Source organism: Accipiter gentilis, chromosome 5, assembly GCF_929443795.1.
Source record: "Accipiter gentilis chromosome 5, bAccGen1.1, whole genome shotgun sequence".
Lineage (NCBI taxonomy): Eukaryota > Metazoa > Chordata > Aves > Accipitriformes > Accipitridae > Astur > Astur gentilis.
In genome coordinates, this window is record NC_064884.1 from 246,825 (window position 1) to 263,170 (window position 16,346).

The following is a 16,346-nucleotide window of genomic DNA, read 5'->3' on the forward strand; positions in this document are numbered from 1 at the left end:
GTACCCGCTCCTCTGCTGACGGCCTGTACCCCAGGTAAACGCTAAGAGGAATTTCAGGGAGGGGTGAAGCATGTCGTGTTGACTGCAGGGGAAAACCGTGCACGCAGCTATTTAATCTGCAGAATAGCTGGCGTGCTGTAAGTTCGCGCCCCGGCTAACCCTGCCATAACTTGTTCCATGTGCCTCTACCTTGACACAGCATTAGCAGGAGACAGCTGCAGACCCAGTACTGGGAAAAGACTGTTTTCCTTGGACAGAGATCAAGTTGCATAGATGTGTACGAGCGCATACCCAGCCAGAAAGGGGAGGAGAGAGCATACGAGCGTGAGGGAGCACGTGCTGTGACAATGCTGGTGGCTACCAACATCCACGCCATCATCTTTTGGCCTCGTGACCAAAGGACCCTTGTGTTTGCGGGTCACCTTGGTGGTCAGAAAATGGTATTGCTTCCTGCTGGCTTCTAGAAACCCCAGGAGAAGTGACTTGAGAGCTCCGGTCTGGGTGGAGAGGGATCTGCCTCCTGCAGACAACCAACAGGGCAGGATTATTTAGCAATCCTGTAAAGTCACCAAAAGCAGCCCCAAATTCCCATTAGCCACCAGGGAAACCTCATCTGAGCCAGTGCCTGCCACCAAGCAGCACAGCCTTTCCTCACAGGGCAGATTTCAGTCTTGGGATACGCATGCTTGAAATCTCTTTGTAGGGACAGAGTACTATTTAATGACAAACTTCACTAATTTGCTGGTGGAAATGTAAAACTGTGTTTAGGAAAGACCAAAATAACATTTTCTGAAACAACTTTCAAGTCTCCTTCAAATGGACTTCAGAAGGGAAATGGTGCAATTGACTTAGTTGCTCTTGGACCCAGAGAGCATCTTCACCACTGGAACTAGCTGTAACATTTATAATTAATCCTTCAAAACGTGCAGCAAGTCTCTAATGAGTTTTTTAGAGGTAGTGTCAACTTCTAATCTGGCTCCTTAAGCAAAGTTTAATACTATACCGTTTGAATTGCTACTCTGTGTCTTTTTTTTTTTTTTCTCATTCACTGATTTCTGCTATGTTATTATTGCACAATTTTGAAGGAATTTTTGTCTGTCAATTTTTCCCCACATAATAATAATGATGATGATGATGACGATAATAATAATAATAATAATAATAGACTGGGTAAACAAAACAATTTCTGGTTTCCAAAATTATTATCTAGCATCTGTGTGTCTAGTGCAATAAAAAGGAGACTTTTTTCTGAACTGTATTTGGGTTTTGGTTTACATTAGAAAGACACGTTGTATAACCTAACAGGATGATCAGGAACAGAAAAATTGAGCTTTCAGCAGAAGGAGCAGCAGAGTCCTGCTAAAAAGGTACCACTAACACGCATAATGCAATCATGCGTCTGGCTAGTTCTTGGTGCCTTCCTTCAAGGTCAGCACCAGTCAGTGAGCAACACCGTCAGACACCAGACAACATTTCGAGCCTTTCCGAGCTTCACCTCCCTGTTTGCAGAGCAACATCTCCAGCGCCAAGCCCGGCTTGCCACTAACATCACACATTATTTCCCTGATTAAAATCCATTTCCACAACAATCCTGTCCCCACGCCGCATGGTGCATTTGCACTGTTTGGCTGTTGCTGTTTGAAACACTATGTACGCAAGCACACCTGACACACAAGCAGCTGAAAGCAAGCAGAATTACTACTCGCAGAGAGAGGTAATGAGCAGGCAGCAGTCTCTTCACACATACCTCATTTTTTAGCCTACGTAATTGGAAAGGCAACATGTGATCTCGGTGGACATAATTGAGGCATGCAAGCTTCTTAAGTGTTGCACGTCATTAATGCTTAGCTTAAGGCAACATTAACAAACAGCCATTCCTTCCTCCCCGTTGCCCCCTTCTTCATGAATGAAGCTGATTTTTCCCTGTTGTTGCTGAAATAGATTGCTCCCCCCAGGAGACAGAAGCAGTTACACCTCATTCCCGTGCACCTCCTTTCTGTTAAAGTAGTCGGTGTGACTCTTAAACTTCAGCACTAAGTGTCCCTGAGAAAATATTGACAGAGTAAAGGCCTGACAGAAAAAGAGACCTGTTCATGACTCTTCTTCTAACAAATCTTGCAGATTTTTGTGGATAGGAAAGATTTTCCCCCTCATCCTTTACTGCCTTTACCAGAACTGTATTTATCAAGTTACCTTGCGATGAACTGAAGAAATACTGCTCTGAGAGACCCAGCTTCTCCTGCCCACCATCCCACTTACAAACCTTGCCCTGGGCTGCCCATGGACTTTTTATATCAAGACCCCACTGGCCCTCAGGGGACCGTCACCTTCAGACCCATTACCTAGAGAGCAGCCAGAAAGCCACAGGAGCAGATTAAACCCACCTACTCTGGAAGTCTGCACTGGAATTTTTCCCTGGCTCTTTTCTTCATAGATCTTCTCCATTTTTATTGCTTTTATGACCTTTCCTTATTGTCTAGCCTCTAAATGCAACAAGCTCTTGAAAGATTAAGGGATTTTCTTGTAGAGTATCTATAGTACCCGTGTGGGTAGGTATAGCCTGCTCTCAGACACTTTAGGTAATGGTATTAGGCAATGACTCCTAACGAATAATGGTATCTTAAATATTGCTGAGCATGTTGGCAGTTCCCAAATAGATCTCCCAGCTTTGCTCATTATGTGACTTCATTTTCTCTTTGAGACCCCAGTTGTCTCTTGTTTCACATCTGAACCCAAGCGTGCCACAGGAAGCATCCAGCTCTCTTTTCCCTACTGCTTTCAGGCTGGAGTCAGAGTTCTGTGAAGAAACACAGCCAGGCAGGATCGCATTGCTCATGCATGTTTCCCTGAACCTCCCCTTCCCCATAGCACCCTCTGAATCAAGTACATCTGACAAAGGGGGACAGGTCTCAGAACACGCCACTATGCTATGTGTTCCTTGCAAACAGGAGGCTATGCAGAGGAAAGAGATCCAAGTGAGCGTTCCCACTGCAAAACATTTTTCCCCGCTACAAGACAGACGAGGACCCATCGAGGAGGAGGATCCCAACCACCAGCGGAGCTTCGGTCGGAGCACATGGTGCGAACCCAGCCGGGAGGCCTGGATCCAGGCTCCCTTCACTCTGCCGCTCCTAAAACTACATCTCTCTCTCCCACAACCAACAACAGGGGCCGCTTCCAGCGGATGGACCACAACCACTGTTTTAGGACTTAGTGAGCTGCCTGCAGGAGAGAGGAAGCCAGGTGGAAGTACAGCAAGGCCAAGACTGCAAATGCACTTCCCAGCACAGGTTAAGCATTTCACAAAATAGATGCGCTCTGATCTTGAGAGAGAGCAGCTGAAGTTCTGGCTCCCTGCTCCTCTTTTAAGTAAGCAATCTAAGTTTCTTGTGCCAGAGTCCTGAACGTTTGTGTTTAGCCTTTCTCAGCAGGAAAGATGAAATAACTGAGGATATTTTGCAGCAGAACTCAAGCTGGAATTTGGGATGCAAGAGCCAAGAGCTCCCAGATAGCCCAGCCCCTGCTCTAAGGAGGGAAGAGAGGGTCTGTGGGAAGGAAAGATTCATGCTAACCATCAACATCTTGGCTCCTGCCACAAACCTCTCAACCTGCCAAATGCGGGATGCAAGAAAAATGGCAGGCCAGGGCTCTTCCAGAATCTGTGGTTTATTTCTTCCCTGTAAATTATAGGCATCCCAGAAGCCCACATCCCCCAGATTCTCATAGCTGGGCTCACATGATGCCCGGCAGATTTGCTCTCCCCAGGCCCTGCAGAGCAAAGCAGGGAATGGACCTGACCTCATATTCAGCAAGAGCACCTGTGTGGGGTTGGGCTGGAAAAAATCCCACTGCTTTGGAGGACAATGGAGAGTGATGAAAAAGGAACTAGGCAGTGATTTGGAAAGGAAGGCTGGGAAAACAGTCAGTGAATGGCGAATGTGGGCGTGAGCTGAGCAGGAGTTAATTAAATACATCCTGAAGCTGGCTATGACCTGACACTGGCTCTACAGGAGGGGAACGTATTTTAGAGGTGGAGGATCTGAGGCAGAGATGGACAAGATGTGGCGTTCACATCACCAGAGCTCACATCTCCAGGGTGGCTTGGCCAAAGGAGAAGGCTCATTTTCCATGGATCTTTCTGTAGCCAGTGGAGGGAAGGAGATGCGCTCTGAAGAGGAATTTGGAACCTGAATGAGCTATTCTCAAATGCTTTTCTACGCTTTTTCATTCTCCTCCCACTGTGAGAATGGCTGCCTGAGCATTTTGTATTTCCCCAAGCCTGAGATCCCCAAGGGTAATGACAAGGAGATAGAGAAGAGGTCGGAGGTTCCTCCTGGCCTGGGTTCTATGTAATATCAGGCAGGATTCATCCTTGCCCAAGCTGAGAGGGTCACTCCAGGCCCCTTCTGTAGCCAAGGATGGGGCACAGCAGTTCAGAGACTGCTTCCCCTTGTCTTAAAATAGATCAGATTATACTCTTTGCTATAAAAGGAACTCGAGATGACCACCTCACGCTGAGGCTTGTGATGGCAAGACACTACAGCCTATGTAAAACGAATCCCCAAACCCATGACTTGGGTAAGAACATTCCCCCACCCAGGGGCTGGCTGGACGCAGCCCCTTTCTGCTCCTGAAGCACATGCACTGCCTTCAGAGCTGCGCACCCTGTGCTGCAGACTGGAGATGAGACCTCGCCAAATATCTCTGCTTTTTTAGCACCCCTTCTCCAAGCAGCTTCTGGAGGCTCCGCTCATGCTGCCAGTGGAAAGCAGCCTGGCAGGTCCTCTCCTGACACCCTCCGTGCTCCCCCTTTGAGGGCTGCTGGCCCGGCACCGGGGTTAGGCTGGCTTTCTGAAATTACACAGCTTTCCTTTCCCCCCTGCTGTGGCTTTCTTGAGATCCCTCAGAAAGCCAGAAACAGAAGCCCAGAGGCCAATTCCCAGTTGTGTGTTTAGTCACAAGATCGGCTTCATTTTCAATCCAGTTCCACTTCACAGTAGCTATATGTAACTCATAGCCAACATGTCTATGTACCCAGGAAATTACCATGGCAGACTCGGAGCTGGTAAAGACAATAGCGTGTTTGGCTCATTCATTTGGATCAGCACCATTTCAAATGTACTTTTCCTCCTAAACTTATTTAACCTCACAACGAAGAGCCACAATGATGGTGAGCTATTTGTTTCAAGACCAGATCTCCTGGGAGAATAGGCACAAAGAATAGAAAGCAGCCTGGAGAGATGGAAGACAGAAAATTGAGAAAGGGATTCGAATGCATCGCCCTTGGAGACCATGCCAATGACCTGCTAGAGTCCAGCCATCATAAATAAATAGACTCCGTTTATTGTCTAGCCAGGCCGGCAAGCACGGTAATGCTTGAGCTGGTTCCAGCGGGTGGGGCTACCGACCAGCATCGCTCTTTCGTGCTGCGCTTTCTGAGACAAAACAGATGTCGGTCACCGAGCACCGGTTTTGTCGTGTGATTTGTGATGCAGCCACTTGCATGCAATTGATGGGGGCTTTGTTAACGGCCCCCCAAATCGGAGCCAAAAACTTCTTCCATGGTGGTGAATCCTAAGCAAGTGGCAACAATGCAAAACGAGCACAGCTCAAAACCTGTGACAATTGAAGCACCATGTTCCTCTCCCTTCTGTAACAGACCCACCAGATGCTCCGCAGCAGCTAGAGCAAAGCCCGAGCCAGACCCCAGCTACGCTCATGCAAAGGGCTGAGCGGGGTATGCAGAGCTGTGAACCTGCTCCATCCTCACCAGAACCGATGATTCCCCCTTTAACCTGTTTTGTGGCCGGTTCAGTCCAAAGCGAGCAGTTCCCAGCTGGCCCTACTGCCACCCATATGCAGTAGATGGCAGCAGAAGCTTTAGTCACTGGCCACAAAACTCACTAGGATTCCTTTCCCCCCCTCTTTTCCGTTTTTTTTTTTTTTTTTTTTTTTTTTTTTTTTTTTTTTACTTTTTACTTTTGGTGGCCTCAAAAATTATTAGTTCCAGATGAGCTCCTGCCATTGTAATAGTCCATTTAACCCGATCCACTCTTAGCAGAGTCAGTGCAAGTTCAAATGCAGCATTTTCACATGTAAACTATACATCAGAGACATATTTTTGCATGGCTTTGGGCATTCCTTGTGCAGCCGAAAAAGGGAAACGCAGAAGGTTAAACCTCTCTCGCACACACATACACGCACACACGCGTGCGCGCACGCATGGCCCCGGCCGTGGGCAACAATGGCACTTTGTCAAGCGAGCGCTGCCAGAGCGGAGCTGAACTTATGAATTGAACCAGCAACCTCAGGACTGCTTCTCCCTTTGAAGATTAGTGCTAATAAGCCAAACCAGTGGGTATTTTGTTTTATAAGGAAAGAGCATTTCAAGTCACGTACACTGCTATTGTTGGACACAAAACATGTACTGTCTCTGCCTGCAGTGACTCTAGTAACTGCTCCACGCTTGTCTTTTGCTGGGATTACCTTTATTTTTATACTACATTAAATTTACCTCCCACCATCTTTCAGGCCTATTAAAACTGATGACATTTCCCATAGCTAATAACACACACACACATAGAGTTAAAAAACTTATTTGTACTATTTTACCATCATATTCAAATTTTATGCCTTATGTAGATTACGTATTCAGAAACAATAATCAAAACTACCAGATTTCCCTCCTACTGGAGCAGTAAGCACATCCTATACAAACAAGTTACATATAAGAGGTACATTAAATGATTTGTTTCTGGTAAACGAAGACAGCTCTAGCACAACACAAGGAAAATTTCATGTTGTTTGCTTTTGTAATTCACTGTACACACAGCCTTTAATCTGAGGATCTTCGAGCACTCTGCACAGTTTAATTAAGCCCCACAACTGCCATGCCATGTTGGGGAAGTATATTAAGTGTTGTTATCCTGATTCCTTACAGATGGGTAGACTCAAGGACTGAGCTGCGTGCTCCAGACTCCCCTCTCCCCATTCAGGATCCGTTCTTAAAGCTCTTCTATGTGGCCTTCCCAACGACAGCCAGAGAAAACATATAAGCTTCAAACCCCAACCGAACAAGAAACCCTGCCTTCATTGAAGGCTGAGCCTTCCAAGAGCATGTTGTACATGCAAAGCATCTGACCATGTTCCCATTCCATCACTGCTGGTGGAAACCTGTGCTTCTGTCATGCAGAGCAGCACGGTGCTCCGAGCTGGATTATCCTAAGTAACCCTTTCACCAGCCTATATGGAATGGGTTAAACCCTAAAACCCGTGTATCGACATGACCTCAATATCGGGTCAAGAGCCAGACCCTGTCCCAAACTTAAACCTGCCAGGCCCCAGATCTGCTCTTTTGCTGCAGAGCTGGGAAGAAGAAAGTCCCAGCATCTTGGCTCTCAAACCCCCATTTTTCCACGGTATTCTCTCCTGCGGGATCTGTATGGAAACCACTCGCACTGTCAAAGCCACAGGACAAATGAATAGGAATTCACCCTGCCAGTGATATCCATCATGAGACACAACTCTTTACAGGGGAGGGGCATGCTCAGTCCTAACCAGCTGCACATGTAGAGCATTTGCCTCATCCAGCCCCTCGGCTCGGGGATTAAACAGTTGAGAAACCTCGGGAGCGAAACGCGTTCTCAGCGAGTGGGCCGGGGCTACCAAGCACAGAAGCAGCCGAGCCGCCCCACGCTCCTGGCTCTCGCCCTCACACCTAATCTGCTTGAGGCCATGACTTCCTCAATGGCCTTGGGAATGGGCAAACAACCAACTTTGGCCAGGGTATGAATAGGTGCTCAAGTAATTCAGCTTTTCCCAACATTGTTTTAGCTTTGGCTGTGTAGCAGATCTCCATCTCTCCCTTTTCCTTGTTCCTTCCCCCTCTCCTCTGTGAGCTCCTTTTGTTCTTGTGTTTACAGCAGCATCGATTTGCTGTCAGAAACAACACGGCTGCGGAGTTTCTGTACACACAGTCGAAATCCAGCTGACCAGAACCTGCCCCTCTCACATCCTGACTCCCCGCGACGGGCTGCACTCAGTGCTTCAGGTGTTGGTGCTGGGGAAGGTGGGGGGCACGAGCCACGGCCCCAAGCCATGCCGGCCCTTCTCCCAGGGGAGCAACACCTGGGCAAGGGCTAAAGGAAAGGACCCCAACAGCTCATGGCCTCTCTGCCCCCCTCCATGGAGCTATGCACCCTGCAGGAAAGCACATCCCCTCTTCCCTTCTCCCCAGGGCTTGAGCTGTCATGACACCCCAAAACATTCTTCAATGCAGAAGTGAGCTCGTGAGCCCTGCTCTTCTCAGTGCAGTCCCAGCTTTCCAAACCATCAACCACATGCGATCTGTGCAATCACATAGCAGCCTTCTGCCTCTGGACTTTGAAGCACTTTGCAAAATCCAACACATCCAAGATGTCATGGGAAGTAGGACTCTGTTTGCTCACTGGCAGAGGAACCAAGGCAGAGAGAGATTAAACAACCTGGCCAAGGTCACAAGGAATCACGAGAAAGCGAGCAACAAGTGAGAGTTCTCTAAGACTCTTATGTCACACCATGTCCTTCTGCTCCTCTTCCCACTAGCCAAGACACCTCAAAGGTTTCAGTCACATTTTCCTATTACGACTTGATAAAATTTCCTCCCTGCTGCCTAAACAAAAGTATGGGTTATGTTTTGCAGAGTGAGCTGATTTGTCCTCAATTGCTTCGGATACCCAAGCAGTTGCGTTCAGACACGTACCGCTAGGTAAAGGGAATCCAGGCATGACCCTGCATACCCATGTTGCTTTTGAAACTTTCTGTAGGGATTTTAGCACTGGGGAAGGGTCCTGGGTTAGCAGTCCCAGGACTGCGGTCTTCCGTGTAGTTGCAGAACAGATACGATACACGTGAGGACAGAGCACAGCTCCCCTTCTGAACCCATCTCCCTCCTGGTCTACCAGGATATGATCCAGCTTCTGGGTCTCCTCAGTGCATCTGCCCAAGAGAGTGGGGTGATCATTGCCAGTCTTGCTAATGCGTTAAGTGGGGCCAGGGGCTCCATTTCACCTCCCATTCCTCCCATCGAGGGCAGCTGCGGGAAAAAAATTGCCAGCGTTCCCCATACTGGATGCTGTGGCAACTTCCATGACCTGTTAAGAAGTCCCTGCCTCGCTTGGCTTCCAGCAAGTGTTGCACCATCCTACATGTCCCAGGTTTGAGAGTACCAGGCCTCCGCTCAGCTCAATTAATTGCCAGCACACACCCCTCCAGCCTGCAGCAAAACCTCCCGCAGCAGCTCCCCTGATGGGTGGTAACTCAAGTCCCTTTAATGGTTTCTCGGAAGCCCCCGTTTCTACTTAGTTCCAGTTTCCGGATCCCCTCTCTTTTCCGAGCTCCATTGCTTTCACCTGCTTTTGTTCAGCTCTCCTGTGAAAGGAGGGATTTGAAGGGGTGACAGGTCTGTAAATATATCGTATTGTCTAGTGAAAAAAAAAAGGTAGAGCAGAAAGAGTGATGGATATACTCTTCCCCTCCCTGCACTTGGGACAGATGAAGGAAGATGGCAGATAATTGCTCTTTATTGTGCCCTGGGTTCACCTTAAGATGAAGGAAGTGATAAGATTTCAATTAATGTCATTTAAGATTCCCTGCAAGCTGTCCTGTTCCCTTCTTGGCTTCTGTTCTTCTCTGAAATTGTGGTCCTCAATGCTGCTTTTGTAACCCCATGGGAACTCCCTAAATGGGCCACATCCTCACCTGGTGAGCACTGTCAAGGCACCATCAACATCAGTGGAGCAATGCTAATTTAGACCAGATGACAATCCCCACCCCCCCCACCCCCCCCCCAACCCCGCTCTCGATTTATTATAGGGCAGGATAGATAACATACTTCATTATACAAAGCAGGGATCATTTTCCAGCTTGCCCAAGAATGAACCCAGAAGCTTTTCTAATCAGCTTAAACTGATCAAGATATCCAGGCACAGAAACCACAATATCCAGGTTTCTGTGTAAGACACCTTATGCTGAGCTTTCTTACTTTCCTGAGTAATTGCATCAAATTCCTCTGGATTGCTTTCTTGAAAAGAGAGAATACAGTGAGCTGCAGACCAGGGAGCTGGTTCCTTGCTGAATAATGCACACATACATACCGGGGCAGAGGGAAATCTTTGCTAGATTTTTTTATTTTTTTTTTTTAAAACAGAAAAATATACTAAATGAAAGAAATGGTCAAACAAAGCTGCTTCTGAGATTTTGCATGCTAGAAACATTTTAATTCTGATCTCATTTTATCTAAAACCAGAAGAAAGCATTGAATCACCAAGGTATTCCAGAACAAGCCCCAACATCTTGAAAATGTTCACACTGATCACTTCAGATTTTCAAAATGTCTCCTTACAAATATCTGCTGGCATGCAGTCACAACATCTTTCTTTCCGACTGTGTCGTTTTGGAAAAAAACCCCAGAAGTTTCACATAAAAATGACTCCTGGGTTTCACAGACTTACTAATTCAAATAAATTTTATACGTATACATGTATTTATTTTTACAAACAGTAGTGAAAAACCACCGACAAAAATCCACAAAAGCAGCACAAATAGCTGAAATTCTTCCACCCCCCCGCCCCCCCCCCCCCCCATACACTAATGTTTATTGTCCCCAAGAGCATCCATTTTCACTCCTCTTCTATATGTACATGCATGACGTTTCCATATGTTCTTTAGCTTAGCTCCCTGGTAACATACCACCCTTCAGGGGAGGGAGGGAAGGTTGGAAGCTGGGGGTTCAGCCAGCAGCCCCGGGTCACGCAGGACGCGTGGGGAAGGAGAACGCGAGCCGAGATTTCGTGCCTCCTCCGCCTCCTCCGCCTCCTCCTCCTCCTTGTGCACCTGAACCACACCAGCCCGCATCCTCCTGGTAATGACAGACTCTGCGGTGAGGACCTGACATAGATGCCACAGTAAACAGTCATTTTCCTGCCGCATGTGCATCGACTCCCCCCAGCCCATCCTCTCCAGCAGGCTGCCTGCACTGCAAACCTTCGCCTGCCTGAGATCGGCAGCTCCTTTTTACAATAGCCATTACCAAGGTGTGAAATCTGCGGGAGGGGGGAAGGTTGGGAAGGGGCTATGCATCTGCGAATATGATTACAGGCTTGAAATGTGTAAAGTCTTTTCAGATTTAATGAACCCGAATGTGGCTTTCATTTTGGCTGTGCATATTTTGAACCCTAATATATGTTTATTTAGTCTAATTAATTGCCTTTTTTTTACCTTTAAAAAATACCTACTCAGCTCTCCCAAGTATTTTGCACTATCCACACATTGTGTTTAACAAAGACTGCTCCTCTGCAATACCTGGGCTGAGACCTCATCTTTCCTGGCTACTGCATTGCATGACGGTAGGAGGAGGGGATGGGCTGATTTGAGAAGAAAACACCGTCTTCAACAGATTAGAAAGTCATTTTTCTCCTCCTAGGTCAATACTGAGGCGTTACATTTACCTGATCTGGTTTTAGCAGATACTGTCGTTTGAGATGGAAAAGTCAGAAGGGGGGTGTGGAGTTAAGCAGAAACATGAGATTACCGAGACGCCGTGATTGTGCGAACGCTGAATGCGTGACCTCACCGGTGAAAGGCAGGCTACTATATGGTATTTACATTTGTCCTCTATGATTTAAGTCCTCCAGCTAAATATAGGAAAATAATACGGCAAAACAAAACAGGAGGAAGTCCTTGAATACCAGCAACAGATATCCCAGCATACGACAACCAACCGAGTCACCAATCTTTGAGGAGCAGGTAGTTCAGACTGGCAATTTGGAGATGGAAAAGCTGGTACAGTCATAAGGGCTATCTTTCCTAGTAGCTCAGCTTGTGAGCAAAGACTAAGAGCAGGAGATGGGAACATTCAACCGAGCCACCTTCCTGTGCAGAAGATTATTAAATAGGTGATACGGCACACATACAGCATATATACAGTAGACATATAGCATATAGCCTTTCATCTCGAGACCTGTTTTTTTCTTTTAAATGCCTTTGTCCTTGTAGGTGACGATCAGCTGAATTTTTTTTTTTTTTTTTTTTTTTTTTTTTTAATTTTCCACCATGCTCTGGCTGTGATGTAGTAGACAAAAACCTCAAGTACCGAGGATGAATCGATGGTGCTCAAGCGATCATCATTGATCATGGACAGCAGAAATCCCTGACTGCACTGGTAGCTGAGAGGATCCATAAGCCCCCTCCCAACCAGGGGAAAGCTGTTGAGTGAACAGGGATTTGCGAAGCGACATCCTTCGTCCGCTCCCTGCAGACCACAGGCTCAAATCTGGAACTTGCATTGAGCAGTTACTGATAACATTTTCCTGCCCTCGAAACTCTTCACCCAAACACTCTTCACTCAAACAAACAGGCTTCCCTCCCCACTATGAAAAGTTTTTCAGGACAGGAAAACCGTTTCCTGTCCAGACCAGACACTGGCTTCCTGCACGCTCTCCAGCAGATCGTGTAATCTTACGCCCCTATTTGTAAAATGAAGATGATCGACTGCCTTTGTCTCCTCTACTTAAACGTACAAGCTGTAGTCCTTAACACACGCACGTGACCAGGCATAACTCTGCCCTGACCTCATATAGCGCTGTGGTAATACTCATAAATAACGACAGAGTTACGAAAGTAGGATTTACAGTAATGCGTCAGAGCAGAGAATGACAAAATTGCCTGGGTTTACTCTTGATTTACACGAGAATAAACAAGGCCAGACTTTTGCCCTAATTCTGCAGCAGGGCTCTGGCTTGTGTGTCTGTGTTCCCTCTTCACCCCCGCCCAGCCTCTTACATGGAAATTGATTTATTTTAACATGGTGAACTTCCAGACGAAAGTTTCCTCGAGCCACGCGGCTCTGTGGGTTCTGTTCAGGGACGGCCAGGCTGCGGGTGACAGATGGGGATGCAATGAGAGGGCACTGCTGCATGCACAGCGGGCATGACCCAGCTGGTGCAGGAAAGCCGGGCAGAGCAAGCCTGCAGCTGCCCATATGCATCCACATGCACACCAACAGGGACGGGACACTCGGTATGCCTCACCTTGTGGGGAAACCGATATAAACCCGCCTAAAATAGCTTCTGCTCTGGGAAAAGAGAGGAACTGAAATGGTTAACTGGCTGCTTTAAGGATGAGCTCTGGTTACACAGAGAAAAATTCCCCCCCCCCCCCCCCCATTTTGGACATGGGCCACAAATGCAAATGCTCCAAAACTGGAATTAGTATAGGTTAGACCTGGTGCTTCTGGGTCGGTATAAATAAATTGGCAGGTTTTACAAGCACTCTGAGGATCGGCAGGGTTTCTGCCTGGGCTGCAGAGCGAGCTGTCCTGCTGGCAGCGTGAGGAGGTGTGCTGCACTGCATGCCCAGGAGCAGTGCTGGGGAAAGGGGCAGGTCGTGGCACTTACTCCTGCCATCCTACAGCCCCAAGGCCTCCTCAGCAACTGGAGTCTAGTAACGCGAGCTGGTGCCAGCCAGCAGGGTACCTGCTGCCATTTCGGTTGGTGAGACCAGAGCTTAGAGCCCTGTGGAGCGCTGCTCCCCGCCTCCTGTCACCAGCAGGGCCAGCCGTCGCCTCTCTGACCCTGCATCCCGCGGGAATTCATCACAACAACCTGTGACTTTTGGCCCCCGACAGCATTGCAGCCTCCCCGCCCCATACCCGACACTCATAATTTTGTTAACAGGACCGCTGACCTCCTCGGGGTGCCCGTGGCTCTGTGAAACCATCTCAGCGGTAGCCACAGAGGGCTACCATGTGCCACCGCAGAGCCATGGGAGGCAATTGGGTATGTCCCGGCGGTGGGTCCGGGCGCGTGACGGAGAGGGGACGGGCTGGGACGACTCTCCAGGAAAAGCAGCGAGGGGGCAGAGAAGGAAAGAAGAGGCACCAGCCCCACAGAGGTTGGAGAGGGAGCTCCATCCCTCTCCGAGATGGACTGCGCGGAGCGGCTGCCGGCAAGCGAGGGGCTGGATTCGATGACCCAGGAGGTGCCTCGCTCCCGTGGGAAGGGGGATGGCTGCGGAAAAGCCGGGTGGTTATGTAAGAAAACCGCCACTGCTACGGCAGCATCGCAGGAGTGCGGCGATAGCAAACGGTTAAGGATGACAGGCAGGCAAATCTGCTTACTTGGCTATTCCTCCGTCAGGCAGGCACTACTAACAACTTAAATAGGAACGCTTTATATAGCCGGGGTCTGAAATAACAGAATCGTACTCAATTACGCTTTATAAAGCAGTACTTTCTGCTCAAAGACCTTTGCAGAGAGCAGGCTCCTGCCGGCTTTTTGCTGTCACTGCTGCAGTGTTTATTCCAGGACCGTGCAGGGTAGGAAACCAACCTTTCCCACCAGCTGCTTTCCCCTCTCTCCTTCCTCCTCCATGGAGTCACTGCAGCATACTGGTACTTTTTTCTCTTTGCATGACAGACTTAAATGACAATAATTACAAAAATTAGAGGAAATGAATTCTACCTATTCTATTTCTGCAGGCTAAAGGTAATAAAAATCGTACATAATCTTCTCCACCGTGCAAGCGAAAAACATCCCCTTTCTGCGCTAGCCGCTCCGAGCTGCCAACTCAAACAGAAGGCAGCATGGCTGCTAATTGCCTCAGACCCAAGGCTGGTCCATTAGGGCAGCATCACCAGCCTACACAGGGGAAGATTTTTGGTTTAATTGTACCCGCACAGTACTTTGCGCCACAATTTGCTCTGACACTGCAAACACATTAATTGTCCCAGCCAGCAGCTTTTCTGCTTCTCATTTCTATGCCGACTGCTCCCCCCCGATTGGCTGGCGAGGAAATCCCCACCAGCCAATCGGCAGCCACTTTTCCATTCATGTCCTAGCAACAAGGCCTGTTCCAATCTTGCTCCGGCAAACTGACACCTGAAAAATGACATCATGAAGAAGCGGGCAGCAGCGGGGCCAGGGCGCTTTTTTCAGCTGTCTGCTGCAGAGTTCATTTAAGGTGTTTCAGTCTCGATTCTTAAAGCCACACCACGCTGAATGTCAGCTGCGCTTTCCCCTGCTTCCCAGCCCCATATGTAGGTTAATAGTTTGCAGAAAACGCGTTTAAGTCCTCTCCCTGTCTGCTTTCCCGGCGTACTCTCCCCAGCCAAGCGCAATGCCACTGCATCGCCTTTCCCGCTGCACGCTGCAATTGAGAGACAAACCGAACTCGCCCAACCAAAATACCCCTCCGCAGTCCCCTGCGACTGCTTGAGCACTAAAGGACGGCTTCTCACTTTGCGCTCCAGGTAAAGTAAACCGGTGGGAATACCTGCGGCAGCACCTACGAGACAGACAAAAACCCCGTGAGGTATTTTCACTATCGGTTTACCCTGTATCTGATCAAATGTGTCACGTCCCACCGTGCTCCTGGGGAAGGGAGGCAATATTTTAAGATATAAACAGCCCACTGAGGTTGCAGCATGTGAAAGGAGTGCTTAAATCTGTCACCAAAAGGTTTTAGCAGAGGCTGCATACTGTTTTTTCAATGCAAAGATCAAAACCTTTTGCTTGCCTTCCTTGCTATCATTTTTAATTAATGAAGGCAGAAATGCCTGCAGATACGGAATTGGAGAGAACGCCCTCCCCATCTTTGTACTGTATTTCCTTTAGGGGGAAAAAAATGGCAGGGAAAAAATCGTGATCAGCAAAGATTGTAATTGTACAACAGATCCAGGTGATTAACCGCAACATTTCATAGTTTTTTGAGGTCTTGTGGACCATGGGGATGAGGGGGTTACATCTCAGGATTGGTCTACAATTTATGTAAAACATTTTAGCGCACCAGAAAATATACAGCAGAGAAAATCCAATTCCAGATGATTCAAAAGGCACAAAGACAATGGAAGAAAAGGACCAAGTTCAGCTCATTTAAATGTTGTTAATTGTTCATTTCCATAGTGAGACGGTTTCTTCTGCAAATGAGAGAACAAACCCTTTAACTTTTTTTTTTTTTTTATTACCACCATGCCAGGACTGAAGTGAACCCAAATAATCTTAATCACTGAATAGTACTTGCTGTTTTATGGCTTTTTAAAGAAAGCAGGAGAAGAAAAAGAAGAAAAGCCGCAAATAATGCCATACTGCCACAAAGAGCTGGAGCCGAGGTTGGAAGTCTCTGCAATCTGCTCCCAGACCTCTTGGAGGTCTCAAGCACCGCTAGAGACCAGCAAATGGGGGAAAAAAAAAAAAAACCCACACGCCTTTCGGGGGGGGGTGGGTGAGGGGGGGGGGAACAAAGTTTCATTTATTGCTCACCGGTGAGGGCTGCAAGGGGGTGGCTGTACCTCCAGCTACAGATTCGCATTA